Source organism: Trichechus manatus, unplaced genomic scaffold, assembly GCF_000243295.1.
Source record: "Trichechus manatus latirostris isolate Lorelei unplaced genomic scaffold, TriManLat1.0 scaffold00106, whole genome shotgun sequence".
NCBI classification, from domain to species: Eukaryota; Metazoa; Chordata; class Mammalia; order Sirenia; family Trichechidae; genus Trichechus; species Trichechus manatus.
Window position 1 is genome coordinate 7,585,697 of NW_004444042.1, and position 13,963 is coordinate 7,599,659.

General features: G+C 37.7%; 1 protein-coding gene across 1 annotated transcript in view; it reads right to left on the minus strand.

Annotated features, from left to right (window-relative positions):
- Positions 1-13,963, minus strand: part of MCU (mitochondrial calcium uniporter) — a 59,878-nt gene that overhangs the window by 23,307 nt on the left and 22,608 nt on the right. The window contains exons 2-3 of the mRNA XM_023737694.1: positions 5,818-5,988; positions 4,593-4,697 (exon numbers count right to left, since the gene is read on the minus strand). The gene's annotated coding sequence lies outside the window, so the exon portion shown is untranslated. The remainder of the gene's footprint in view (positions 1-4,592; positions 4,698-5,817; positions 5,989-13,963) is intronic.

Sequence of the window (13,963 nt, forward strand, 5' to 3'; positions counted from 1 at the left end):
CTGGCCCATGGGCTGTGGAGACTGACAGATTCAAGATTGGCAGGTAAGACAGCAGGTTGCTGGCTCACAGGCTTTGGATGTCGATGAATCCCAAGATCAGCAGGCAATACGGCAGGCTGCTGACTCAGGTTCCAAGAACTGGAGGTCAGATGATGATGAGCCAAGCCAGATGCAGGATCCAGAGCAAGCGAGTGAACTTTGCCAGAACATCCATCTATATATATATATATGTATATATTGGTGGCAGGCCACATGCCTGAGGAAATTCCCCTTACAACTGATTGGCTAATCACATCATATCACACCATGGAGGATGACTACATCATTACATAACTGCCAAACCACTAAGAATCATGGCTAAGCCAAGTTGACACACAACCTTAACCATCACACATAGCATCTGTGAAAAAGAATGAGGAAGTTCTTTGTGTACTGATATGTTAAGATTTTCACAATATACTGTTAGGTGACAAAAGCAGTTTTGTGGTTTTATACCTTATCAATCTGGGTAAGCTGGAATTACATTTCCCACAATACCCTTCTCTGTGTGGTTCTGAGTTAGAGCTGACCAAGAGAAATTCAAGTGAGATCTGGAAGGCAAAAGTGAAGCAGAAGCCAGAGGCCAGAATCACTGAAGGTCGTCATGGTTACAGGCAGTGAGAGACAGATGCAGAGGTGCCTGAAGATGCCAGCTTTTCCTTGCTCTCCTCTGCATGGCGCTACTGTTCCAAAGAGCAGCTTAGTGACTTTTTCTGATCTTCCAAGCTCCCCCTTCAGACTCTTATTCAGCTTCAAGCACACTTGTATATGGTCTTTTTTTTTTTTTTTTATTTCATCATCTTCAAGAATTATATTTATTTGGAAAAGGATAGTAATAATGGCTGCACAACATGAAGAATGAAATCACTGTCACTGCACTGTAAATGCAGAAATTCTTGTATGGGAAAAGTTTTGATGTGTATATTTTCATAAGGCCTTACTTGTATAATAAATCCGTTACTCCAGAATATTTATGTGGTTCTGTTTCCCTAATTGCACCCTGACTGGTACACACAGTATATACAGTATGCTACTATTTGCATAAAAAAAGGAAAAAAGAATATGCATTTGTATTTGCTTAGGAATGTACAGACTATCTCTGGTAGGAAATATAAGAAACTAAAAACAGTGCTTGCTGATGCAGAAGAGAAAAGGGTTGGAAAACAGGAATGAGAAGAATTTCCCTATATATTCTTTAGACTTTTGGAGTTTTGAACCTTGTGAACATATTACCTATTCAGAACAACAACAACAAAAAGTTAATATGCAACCACAATATCTTTTAATGGCAATGAAAAGATTATTAAAAGATAAATCACAGGAGATCTTACAGATGCCCAATTCTAGACCTAGCTAAACTTAATGGTGTTTTGACTAGACATCAGAAGTCTTGGCAGACCCAAGGAACTAGGCTTTATTTTGTCAGATCTTCCTGATAAGAAGAATGTAGTTGTCCAAGGTATTGTTATGGTGGAGAAAAACAACAACCTCTAAACCTTCGACCCTGAAAAATCTGCCTACGTATGGACAGATAAACTTACAGAAAGAGAAGAGAAATCTGCTAGTGGCTTAACAACACTTGGATAATTACTGTATGCTTCACTAAAAAATGCAATTAGATGCTTATTAATGTTTCTGCACATGCCATCATTTCCAGCATAATTAAAGTACAGAAAGGCATTGAAGATGTGCTAATATATAATGGAGACTGAAGATTGTCTTCAGCTACTAAATCAGTGTGGGAAGGACTTCAGCTATCTGGGTCTGTGCTAAGGCATTTGTCATTGTTGCTATTTGGTTTGCTCTACCGATCTTTCCTTTTAAGTTATTCACATCATTAAGAGAGAAGCAAGGTCTCCAATATCCTGTAGATATATGGGGAAAAGGACTTAGTGGTGCCAACTAAAATGACTCTCCTTAGTACAAAAACTTACAACCGCTAGTGACATAAAGAACATTCTCTTCCTCTTTAAGACTAGCAGGAAAGTAGTTAATTGCTACTTCAACACAGACTGGGTTAAAATGCTTTCAGTGCTCTCTTTCCATAGTCTTCTCTCCATTCTAGACTTTTGCTTAGATTATAAAATTATGTAATTGCTAAAATAGTTACCTCTCTCATCTTGCAGTGGACAGAGGAGAACTCAGCTATATACAGTTATGGTAACCCAAAGAATGCCACGGAGTTTGTAACTAGCCTTATAGTTATGACCTTCTCCCTTCTCTATTTTAGTTTCTTCCAGCCTCTTCCCTCCAACTTTGGGGTTAGGTAAAGGTTGCCCACACTGGAGGATCCATAACACTTACGAACTGCCAATCCCACAGAAACATTAAATGGAACTATATTATATCCTATATGAATGAGCCTCCTATCCTCAGTGTCTGGTAGAGGTGGGTGAAGTTCACTGACATCCAAAATTCATAGAGGATTTTTAATTTCAAAGTGCTGCTCATAAACAGGGAAAAGAATAACTAGGAGAGAAAAGTGAAAGTTAAAGGGATGAAAATGAGTAGAAAATTTTGTGTCAAATTTTACAAAACCATCCTGGAAAAGTTTTCCTTTATTAACTATTTTATCTTCTATTAGACAAAGCAGATTTGTCCATCCCATTTTCCTCATTAAGTGACACCAAAAACCTAGTACCTTCAATTTCTTCCTCCACTTAATTTTTTCATGAAAAGAGTTACAATGCAGGGAAGAGGAACCAGCTTACTCTGAAAAATCGGCAACCCTCAAATACAGAAATCTAACTGCTCTCTCACTCTACTCAGCTGAAAAAGAGTGGTGCCTCAGAGCCAGCAGTACCTTCCTCCTCTAGTGAGGGCAAGGAAAATATGGCAGAAACAAATTAAAATCTATTTGACATTGTATAAAACTTTCTTTTGTTAATATGTATTAAAAGTCAGGGACAATAATGTGCTTATGGACTTAAAATAATTTGAGCTTTTGCAAGAGACTGTAGCTGACGGCATAATCTCTCATGAGCTAATAACTGAGCTGAGAGAGCTTTCACGTATAAATTTAAATATGAACAATGTCTTTAAAAATTCCACACCAACGCTACTATTCAGTTTATCATATTTCATACTTGAATTTACAATTATTTCCATTAATCACAGACTTTTGAACTTCACAAACTTCACACCCTAAATTACTTCTAGAAAAGCAGGGTAGATATTCCACAGTGCCAAGATACAGATAAAGCATAGTTGTTAGGCAGCCAAATCACTAGAGAATCAAATATAATCTTCCCCTTTTTCAGTTTCTCCCATAACTTTCCTTATTCAACTTGGGAATGGCCCTATTTAAAAAATGAAAGCATTCATTTCTGTTTGAAAAACACAGTATAAGAAGGCTCAAATTATTCATTGACTAAAATATCCCTAGTTTTTGACAACACAATATATGGAAGTTCATATGTTAACTTTAGATAAGAATATATTAGTCAACTTCAAAATTTTTACTAATGCAATAAACCAAACCAAACTTACTGCTATTGAGTCGATTCTGACTCATAATGACCCTACAGGACAGAACAGAACTGCTCCACAGGGTTTCCAAGGAGTGGCTGGTGGACTCGAACTCCTGAACTTTTGGTTAGCAGCCGAGCTCTTAACCACTATGCCAACAGGGCTCCACTAATGCAGTAGTGAAACTAAACAGAATAACTCTCTAAGCAAGTCACAAAAAAACAAGAAGTAAAATAGGACTGTACTATTATTTTAAAGAGTAGAACTTCTAGCCCAATAATCAGGGAAAAAAGAAGAAAAACAGATCAGAGCTATAGTTAACAACTCCTAGTCTACATGTTCAATTATTCCAACTTAATAAGATCTGATTCAGTAATGTCTTACTACTTAAAGGAGATTTTCTCAGCAATCTCAACTAACTTGAACATGGTAGAGAATCTGGCATCTCAGCAATCAAAATGTTACCAAGTTAATTCATTTAATCCACTCAATATAGAATGAGCACCTGAGTCAATGGGGGATACAAAATCAGAGTACCTTCCCTCAGAGCATTTACAAAGAAAGGCAATAAGCACTTTCAGAGAAGAGAATCATCACTTCTAGTTGGTTGGGAGGCTGAAAAAGAGGATCATTAAAGCCCTATATATGCTGTAAATTCATAAGGGCTATTACTGTCCAGTAATTGATGGTTAACGAAACGAAAAAAAATTCCTGTTACCATGTTTAAGAGGACAGAGAAGCACTTTATTTTTAAAAGACTTTCCTTATAATGTTACTAAAATAATCTAATTTTTAGCTTGTATGGAGAGAATGAATTTAAATTATTTAGAACACTCATTATGTGAAACAGAATGATAACGTCAGAGCATTGCTGCATCTAGGTGGAATCTAAGTGGTCTTAGTCAAAGTACTAACCAAGTCCCAGGTACTCAGGGAGCTTTTCAATGAAAAATAGTCTCTCTGTACGTAAAGCTTTCAGTGTTCTTTGAATATTATCTATTTCTCAAGGTTATTCAAGGAAAAATAAAGTTCTTTCCAAAATGCCCTTCCCATATATCTCCAACCTTATCAAGGTTACTTTTTACCTCTCTTTGGTGGTCGCACATGGTATGTTAAGTCATTAATGACCAGCTTAAAGTCATCAAGGAGGAGGAGGTCTATTCCTGTTGAGGCAGCAACTCGAATGCCATCTGTGAAGAATTGAAATGAAACTTGTCATGTGTCCATAATTATTCAAGATTGGTCACGAAAATGCAATCCTCAAAATAAATTTAAAAAATTACTTCTTCTCTTTTAATTTCAGTTAATTTTTTGCCTCTTTTCCCAGTTCTACGCTAAATGAAGCTTAGGTCTTCTGAGACATTTTGCTTTTATGGTCTCACATGTGTGAAGATTTAACAACATGCTTCCCAGCAGGACTTCATGAATAAGTGAAATAATTATTGGTTATAGATCTATTGGTGTCAGCTGGAAATCTAGGGTCCACGGGGAGAATTGCATGGGCTTCTTAAATTTGTCTGATGGAATTTGGTTGACTGTGATGGAATTTGGTTGAGTAAAAAAGAACTGTTTTCTAATACATGGTACTTTACAGTAGAGTCACTGATTATATTACTAGATGAGTTGAGAGTTAATTGTATTTAAAATAAAAACTTAAAGCATAGAAATGTGGCAAACTGTTAACAACTGGTAAATCCAGGTGAAGGGTAATTGGGTACTTCTGTGCTCATATTTCGAGTTTTCTGTAGGCTTGAAATTTTTCAAAGTAAAAGATGGGAAAAAATTTAAGGCACTTGACATAAATAAATAAATGAAATGGATGTCATGTCAAATGGGAATTTTTAATAACTTATTTTGTGTTCTTTTCAAATCATATATTTCTTTATTTTAGTAAACTTTTATGTGAAATACATAAACAAATCTAAAAAGATGACCTAGTATTTCATATCTCCAGAGATGATGGCTCAACTGCTGGAAAAATTTATTCTGTGTCTAAAGCTAATGATGAAAGGTCTCAATAATATAAAAATGTGATTGATTGCTCATCCTTGCCTGTGGCATTATATGTGTGTTGCTTATGAATGAGATTCGTTGTATATACATACATTTGCTAAGACTGAACAATTATATTCTGAGAACCACTGGAAGACAAGTCACTTTCTCTCCTGTAATTTGCTAAACAAATGAACAAAAATTTTTCTAAAGTTAAGAGTGTGGAATTCTTTTGTAGTGGTGTGTGTATGTGTGTGTATAGGGATGGTATAAGGGAGAAGACGGGTTGGTGGGAATTAATAATGAAGGTGAGTATACCTGGTGAATAGATTGCAACTCTGTCAATTCCCCGATCCTCTTCTTGCAGTTGTCGTAAAAACACACCAACGGAGTCTGAGACAGGTTTAAGTGTGAACTGGCAGCGTTCACGCCTGGATGGTAGCCTCACAGATATCACAGGTAACCCGTTTTGATAAACCACTGTCACATCTGAGGGAAAAAGACCCACAAACATGATAATTAGATTTCACTATAAGCTAAAGCCACATTATATTCTTACATGTGCTCTATTATTATTAGTGTAGTTTAAAATCTGTACAAAAAAGGTTGAAGAATACGTTACAGCTTTAAAAAACAAAACAAAACACCAACCCGTTGCCGTCGATTCTGACCCATAGCAACCCTGTAAGACACAGCAGAACTGCCCCGTAGGGTTTCCAAGGAGCGGCTGGTGGATTCAAACTGCCGATCTTTTGGCTAGCAGCCGAGCTGTTAACCTATAGCTTTAGCTGAAGGCTGTTTGGAGAACTGGATTACAGAAGATCATATGGATCAATTCACTTTTCAGAAAAAAGAAAACATGCAAAGAATTATCTTCTGAGTGGGTCAAGGAGAAGCACTCCTAGGAACGTGAGGTAAAGTTCTTGGTATTGGTGAATATACACTCTGGTTCCAGTTAGTAAGATTTTATTAAGTAGCCAGATATTGCTGGGCCAGATTCCATAGTTTGTAGGAGATGGCTATCGGGAGCCAGAGGTCTCAAAAATCCCTTGGGAATGACTTCTTCCTAAAGTAGACTAATAAGTGAGACTAATGATTCATATCCCACTGCAAATTGAAGAGTCTGGAGGAAGTGTGTGTGGATTAATACTGTGGAGATTACAAATGCACCAAAATTTCCATAGTTGTAGTCATTTACATCTTACTTCCTTGTCTATTCAAGCAACTTAAAAGGCCTACAATGTATACAAACACCCCATACTAAATTCTTTCATGCTCTGAAATTTTTTAAAAGAACCTTTAATGAGGCATAGTTTATGTCATGGTTTGAATTATGTCCCCCCAAAAATGTGTGTATCAATTTGGCTAGGCCATGATTCCCAGTGTTGTGTGGCTGTCCTCCATTTTGTGATTATAATCTTACATTACAGAGGATTAGGGTGGGATTGTAACACCACCCTAACCCAGGTCACATCCCTGATTCAACGTAAAGGGAGTTTCCCTGGGGTGTGGGCTGCACCACCTTTTATCTCTAAAGGGAAGCAAGTGGAGAATCGGGGGACCTCATACCATCAAGAAAGCAGTGCTGGGAGCAGAGCGCGTCCTTTGGACCGGGGTCCCTGCGCAGAGAAGCTCCTAGTCTGGGGGAACACCAAAGAGAAGAAGGCTGACAGAGAGAAAAAGACTTCCCCTGGCTGATGCCCTGAATTTGGACTTTTAGCCTACTTTAACTGTGAGGAAATAAACTTCTCTTCGTTAAAACCATCCACTCGTGGTATTTCTGTTATAGCAGCACTAGATGACTAAGACAGTTCATAAATAATAAGATACACTTACTTTAAATGGATGTTTTGACACAACAATCAAAATAATGAACAATTCCAATACCCACAAAATTCCCGAGCCCCATCCCAGTTAATCTCCATCTACCTCTAGTCTCAGGCAACCAACCACTAATCTGATTTTTGTCAAAACAGATTATATTTGATTTTTCTAAAGTTGTATATTAATGGAATCATACAGAATGCACTCTTTTGTACTTGCTACTCTCTCAACATAATGACTTTGAGATTCATTCATGTTGTTGTATATATTAGTTCATTTTTATTGCTGAGCAGTATTCTGTTGCATGGTTACATCACCATTTCTTTATCCATTCATTTCCTGATGGACATTTGGATTGTTTCCAGTGTTTGGCTACTATGAATAAAGCTTTTATGATTATTCACTCACAGGTCTTTGTGTGGACATATGTTTTCAGGGTATACTTTCCCGTATCCTTTTACTTTTCTTTTTTCTAAATTTTATTTATTTATTTTGTTGTTGTTGTTGAGAATATACACAGCAAAACATTCACCAATTCAACCGTTATTACGCATACTTTTTAGTGACACTGATTACATTCTTCGAGTGGTACAACCATTCTCATCCTTCTTTTCTAAGTTGTTCCTCCCTCATTAACATAAACCCACTGCCCCCTAAGGTTCCTATCTAATCTTTCGAGTTGCTGTCGTCATAATGCTCAGGGGAGACTTTTATTACTAGTTAAGCTAAACTATTGTTCAGTTTTAAGAAGGCTTCAAGGGATATTTTTGGTTTAAGGTTTACAATTATCTCAGGGCAATAGCTTCAGGGGTTCATCCACCCTCCCTGGCTCCCAAAAGTCTGGAGTCCATGAGAATTTGAAATTCTGTTCTGCATTTTCCCTCTTTTGATCAGGATTCTTCTATGGCATCTTTGATCAAAATGTTCACTAATGGTAGTCAGGCACCATCCAGTTTTTCTGGTGTCATGGCAAAGCAGGCAGTTTTTCACGGAGGCAATTAGTCACACATTCCATGTCCTCCTCCTATTCTTGACTCTCCTTCCCCTGTTGCTCCAGGTGAATAGAGAATAATTGTTGTGCTTTGGATGGCTGCTTGCAAGCTTTTAAGACCCCAGGCACTGTGCAACAAACTAGGAGATAGAACAGAAGCACTAAACACATTATTAGGCCAATTAACTGGGATGTACCATGAAACCATGACCCTGAACATCCAAACCAAGGAACCAAACCCCATGAGGTGTTTGGTTGTACATAAGCAGCCTCAGCAGCTACTTTTTTTGTTGTTGTTGTAAATATACCTATCACACAACTTTTGACAATTCAACTTTTTACAGGTATACAACCTATGGACAGCAATTACAATAATCAGCTGTGCAACGCTACCCTTAATCAATGCAATTTTTCCATTACCATTAACCCCCTTTTACGCCCTCCTTCCCGCTCCTGGTAACTGCTAATAACTTCTGTTTCTGTACATTTGTCTTTTCTTGTCTTTTTATATAAGTGAGGTCAGACAATACTTGTCCTTTTGTGATTTGCTTATTTCATTCAACATAATGTCCTCAATGAACAAATCTGTCTGGAAGTACAGCCAGAATGCTCCTTAGAAGCGAGGATGGCAAGACTTTGTCTTACATACGGTCTTGGTCATCTAGTGCTGCTATAACAGAAACACCACAAGTGGATGGCTTTAACAAAGAGAAATTTATTTTCTCACAGTCTAGAAGTCCAAATTCAGGGCGTTAACTCCAGTGGAAAGCGTTCTCTCTCTGTTGGCTCTGGAGGAAGGTCCTTCTCATCAATCTTCCTCTGGACTAGGAGCTTCTCCACACAGGGACCCAGGGTCCAAAGGATGCGCTCTGCTCCCAGTGCTGCTTTCTTGGTGGTATGAGGTCCCCCTACTCTCTGCTCGCTTCCCTTTCCTATTATCTCTTGACAGATAAAAGGTGGTGCAGGCCACACCCCAGGGAAACTCCCTTTACATTGGATCAGAGATGTGACCTTAGTAAGGGTATTACAATCTCACCTTAATTATCTTTAACATAATCTAATCTTGTCTCATTAACCACAGGAAGAGATTAGGATTTACAACACATAGGAAAATTAAAATCACAAAATGGAGGACAACCACACAGTACTGGGAATCATGGCCTAACCAAGTTGACACATATTTTTGGGAGACACAATTGAATCCATGACACATATTTTGGACATGTTATCAGGAGGGACCAGTCCCTGGAGAAGGACATCATGCTTGGTAAAGTAGAGGGTCAGTGAAAAAGAAGAATACTTTCAATGAGATGGCGTGACACAGTGGCTGCAACAATGGGCTCAAACACAGCAATGATTGTGAGGATGGCAGAGGACTGGGCAGTATTTCGTTCTGTTGTACACAGGGTTGCTATGAGTCAGAACTGACTTGACGGAACCTAACAACAACAACAACGTTTTCAATCTTCATCCATACTGTAGCATGTATCAAGACTTCATTTCTCCTACTGGCTGATTAGTCTTCCATTGTATGTATGTACCACATTTTGTTTATCCATTTATCTATGTATGAGTATTTAGGTTGTTTCCACCTTCTGGCTGTTGTGAATAGTGCTGCAATGAACACTGGTGTACAAGTTAACACAAAAAGACAACCCAATCATAAAATGGGCAAAAGATGTGAATAGGCATTTCACCAAAGAGGGCATTCAAATGACCACCAGACACATGAAAAGATGCTCTGCGTCATTAGCTATCAGAGAGATGCAAATCAAAACCACAATGAGATACTATATTTCACTTCCACTAGCATGGCTAAGATAAAAAAACAAAAAAACAAAAAATAACAAATACTGGTGAGGATGTGGGGAAATTGGAACCCTTATCCACTGCTGGTGGGAATGCAAACTGGTTCAGCTGTTGTGGAAAACAGTGTGGAAGTTCCTCAAAAAAACTAAAAGTAGAACCATATGAATCAGCAATTCCACTCCTACATATATACCCAAAAGACTTGAAAGCAGAGACTCAAAAAGAGACTTGTACACCAGTGTTCACTGCAGTATTATTCACAATAGCCATCTTTTTACTTTTAACCTACCTGTCAATATGTTTAAAGTGGGTTTCATGTAGACAGCATATAGTTGGGTCTTGCTATTTTATCCAATTTGACAATACCTGCTTTTGTACTTAAAGTGTTTATATCATTTACGTTTAATGTGATTATCAATATGGTTGGGTTTAAGTCTACCATTTTGCTACTTATTTTCTATTTGTCCCAGTGGTTCTTTCTTCTACTTTTCCTCTATTCTTGCCATATTTTGGATTAACTGAGTATTTTTCATGATTCCATTTAATCTCTAAACCTGTTGCTTTTGAGTGGACTCATTTAATCTCTACTATTCATTTATTAACTATATCTTTTTTAAAAAATTCTTTTATGGGTTACTGTAGGGCAGGTGTTGGCTAATTTTTTCTGTAAAGGGCTAAATAGTAAATATTTTGGGTTTCATGGGTCATAAGATTTCTGATACAACTACAGAACTCTGCAGTGTATTAGCAGCCATATGTAAATGAATGGGCACAGCTGTATTCCAACAAACTTTACAAAAATAGGTAGTGTGCCAGATTTCGCCTATGGACCATAGTTAGCTGAACTCTGCTCTAGGGTTTACAATATACATCTTTAGCTTATCACAGCCAATCTTTGAATAATATCATACCACTTTAGTTTAGTGTAGAGAACCTTACAACAATATATTTCTATCTCCCCTGTTTGTGTTCTTTGTGCTATTGTTCTTATATACTTTAATTCTGTATATGTTACAAACCATATGTTATTTTTGCTTTGACAATTATCTTCTCAAGAAATTTAAAAATTAGAAATAAAATCTCATATATTTAAACACATTTACTCTCACTGGTGCTCGTCATTCCTTTGGTATAGATCCAAATTTCCATCTGGTATCATTTTCTTTCTGTCTGAAGAGCTTCTTTAAGCACTTCTTACAATGCAGGTATGATGTCAATAAATTCTCTCAGCTTTTGTATGTCAGAAAAAAATATTTCACCTTTAGTTTTGAAAGATATTTTTGCTGGGTATAAAATTTTAGTTTGATAGGTTTTTTTCCCTCACATTCAGCACTTTGAAGAACTCATGAAATTGTCCTCTGGTTTGCATAGTATGAGAAGCCTGTGTATATTCTTATCTTTGTTTCCTTGTACGTAATATGTCTTTTTTCTTTTGCTGCTTTTAATCTTTTCTCTCCATCATTGGTTTTCAACAATTTGATTATGATGTGCCTTTGAATGGTTTTCTTAACGATTATTCTGCTCGGGTATTGTTGAACTTCTTAGATATGTGGGCTTATGTTGTGTTGTTGTGAGGTGCAGCTCAGTCAGTTCCGACTTATAGCGACCCTATGTACAAGAGAATGAAACACTGTCCAGTCCTATGCCATTCTTACAACTGTTATGCTTGAGCCTGTTGTTGCAGCCACTGTGTCAATCCATCTCGTTGAGGGTCTTCCTCTTTTTCGCTGACCTTCTACTTTATCAAGCACAATGTCCTTCTCTAGGGACTGACACCTCCAGATAACATGTCCAAAGTATGTGAGATGTAGTCTCACCATCCTTGCTTCTAAGGAGCATTCTGTTTGTACTTCTTCTAAGATAGATTTGTTTGCTCTTTTGGCAGTCCATACTATATCCAATATTACCCAACACCACAATTCAAAGGTGTCAATTCTTCTTTGGTCTTCCTTATTCATTGTCCAGCTTCCTCATGCATATGAGGTGAGTGAAAACACCATGACTTAGGTCAGGCACACCTTAGTCCTCAAGGTGACATCTTTGCTTCTCAACACTTTAAAGACATCTTTTGCAGCAGATTTGCCCAATGCAATGCATCTTTTGATTTCTTGACTGCTGTTTCCATGGGTGTTGATTGTGGATCCATGTAAAATGAAATCCTTGACAACTTCAATCTTTGTTTATTGTGATGTTGCTTATTGGTCCAGTTGTGAGGATTTTTGTTTTATGTTGAGGTGTAATCCATACTGAAGGCTGTGGTCTTTTATCTTCATCAGTAAGTACTTCAAGTCCTTTTCACTGTCAGCAAGCAAGGTTGTATCATCTGTTTAACCCAGGTTGTTAATGAGTCTTCCTCCAATCCTGATGCCCCATTCTCCTTCATACAGTCCAGCTTTTCAGATTATTTGCTCAGCATACAGATTGAATAAGTACAGTGAAATGATACAACTGATGCACACCTTTCCTGACTTTAAACCATGCAGTATCCCCTTGTTCTGTTCAAATGACTGCCCCTTTTATTTTATTTTATTGTTGTACTTTAAGTGAAAGTTTACAATTCAAGTTAGTCTCATACAAAAATTTATACATACATGGTTATGTGACCCTAATTGCTCTCCCTATACTATGACAGCACACTCCTCCTTTCCATCCCTGATTTCCCATGTCCATTCAACCAGCTCCTGACCCTCCCTGCCTTCTGATAGCACCTCCAGACAGGAGCTGCCCATTTAGTCTCATGTATCTATTTGAGCTAAGAAGCACACTATTCACGAGTATCATTTTATGTCCCATAGTCCAGTCTAATCTTTGTCTGAAGAGTTGGCCTTGGGAATGGTTTTAGTTCTGGGTTGACAGAGAGTCTGGGGGCCATGCTTTCTGAGGTTCCTCCAAACGAATGTCTCTTGATCTATGTACAGGTTCCTCATGAACACACTTAAGTGTTCGGGAATTCTTATCCTTTGCAATGTTATCCATAATTTGTTATGATCCACACAGTCAAATGCCTTTACATAGTCAATAAAACACAGGTAAACATATTTCTGGTATTGTCTGCTTTCAGCCAGGATCCATCTGACATCAGCATTGATATCCCTTGTTCCATGTCCTCTTCTGAATCCAGCCTGAATTTCTGGCAGTTCCCTATAGATATACTGCTGCAGCTGCTTTTGAATGATCTTGAGCAAAATTTTACTTGTGTGTGATATTAATATTGTTTGATAATTTCCACATTCAGTTGGCACCTTTCCTGGGAATAGGCATAAATATGGATCTCTTCCAGTCGATTGTCCAGGTAGCTGTCTTCCAAACTTCTTGGCAGAGATGAGTGAGCACTTCCAGGGCTGCATCCATTTGTTGAAACACCTCAATTGCTAGTCTGTCAGTTCCTGGAGCCTTGTTTTTCACCAATGCCTTTGGTACAGCTTGGACTTCTTCCATCGGTTCCTGATCATATGCTACCTCCTGAAATGCTTGAATGTTGACCAATTCTTTTTGGTATAGTGACTCTGTGTATTTCTTCCATCTTCTTTTGATGCTTCCTCTGTCATTTAATATTTTCCTCATAGAATCCTTCAGTATTGAAACTTGAGGCTTGAATTTTTTTTTCAGTTCTTTCAGCCTAAGAAATACCAAGCATGTTCTTCCCTTTTGGTTTTCTATCTCCAGGTCTTTGCACACATCATTATAATACTTCGTCTTCTCAAGCTGCCATTTGAAATCTTCTGTTCAGCTCTTTTACTTCACCATTTTTTCCTTTTGCTTTAGCTACTTAATGTTCAAAAGCAAGCTTCAGAGTCTCTTCTGACATACATTTTGGTCTTTTCTTTCTTTCCTGTCTTT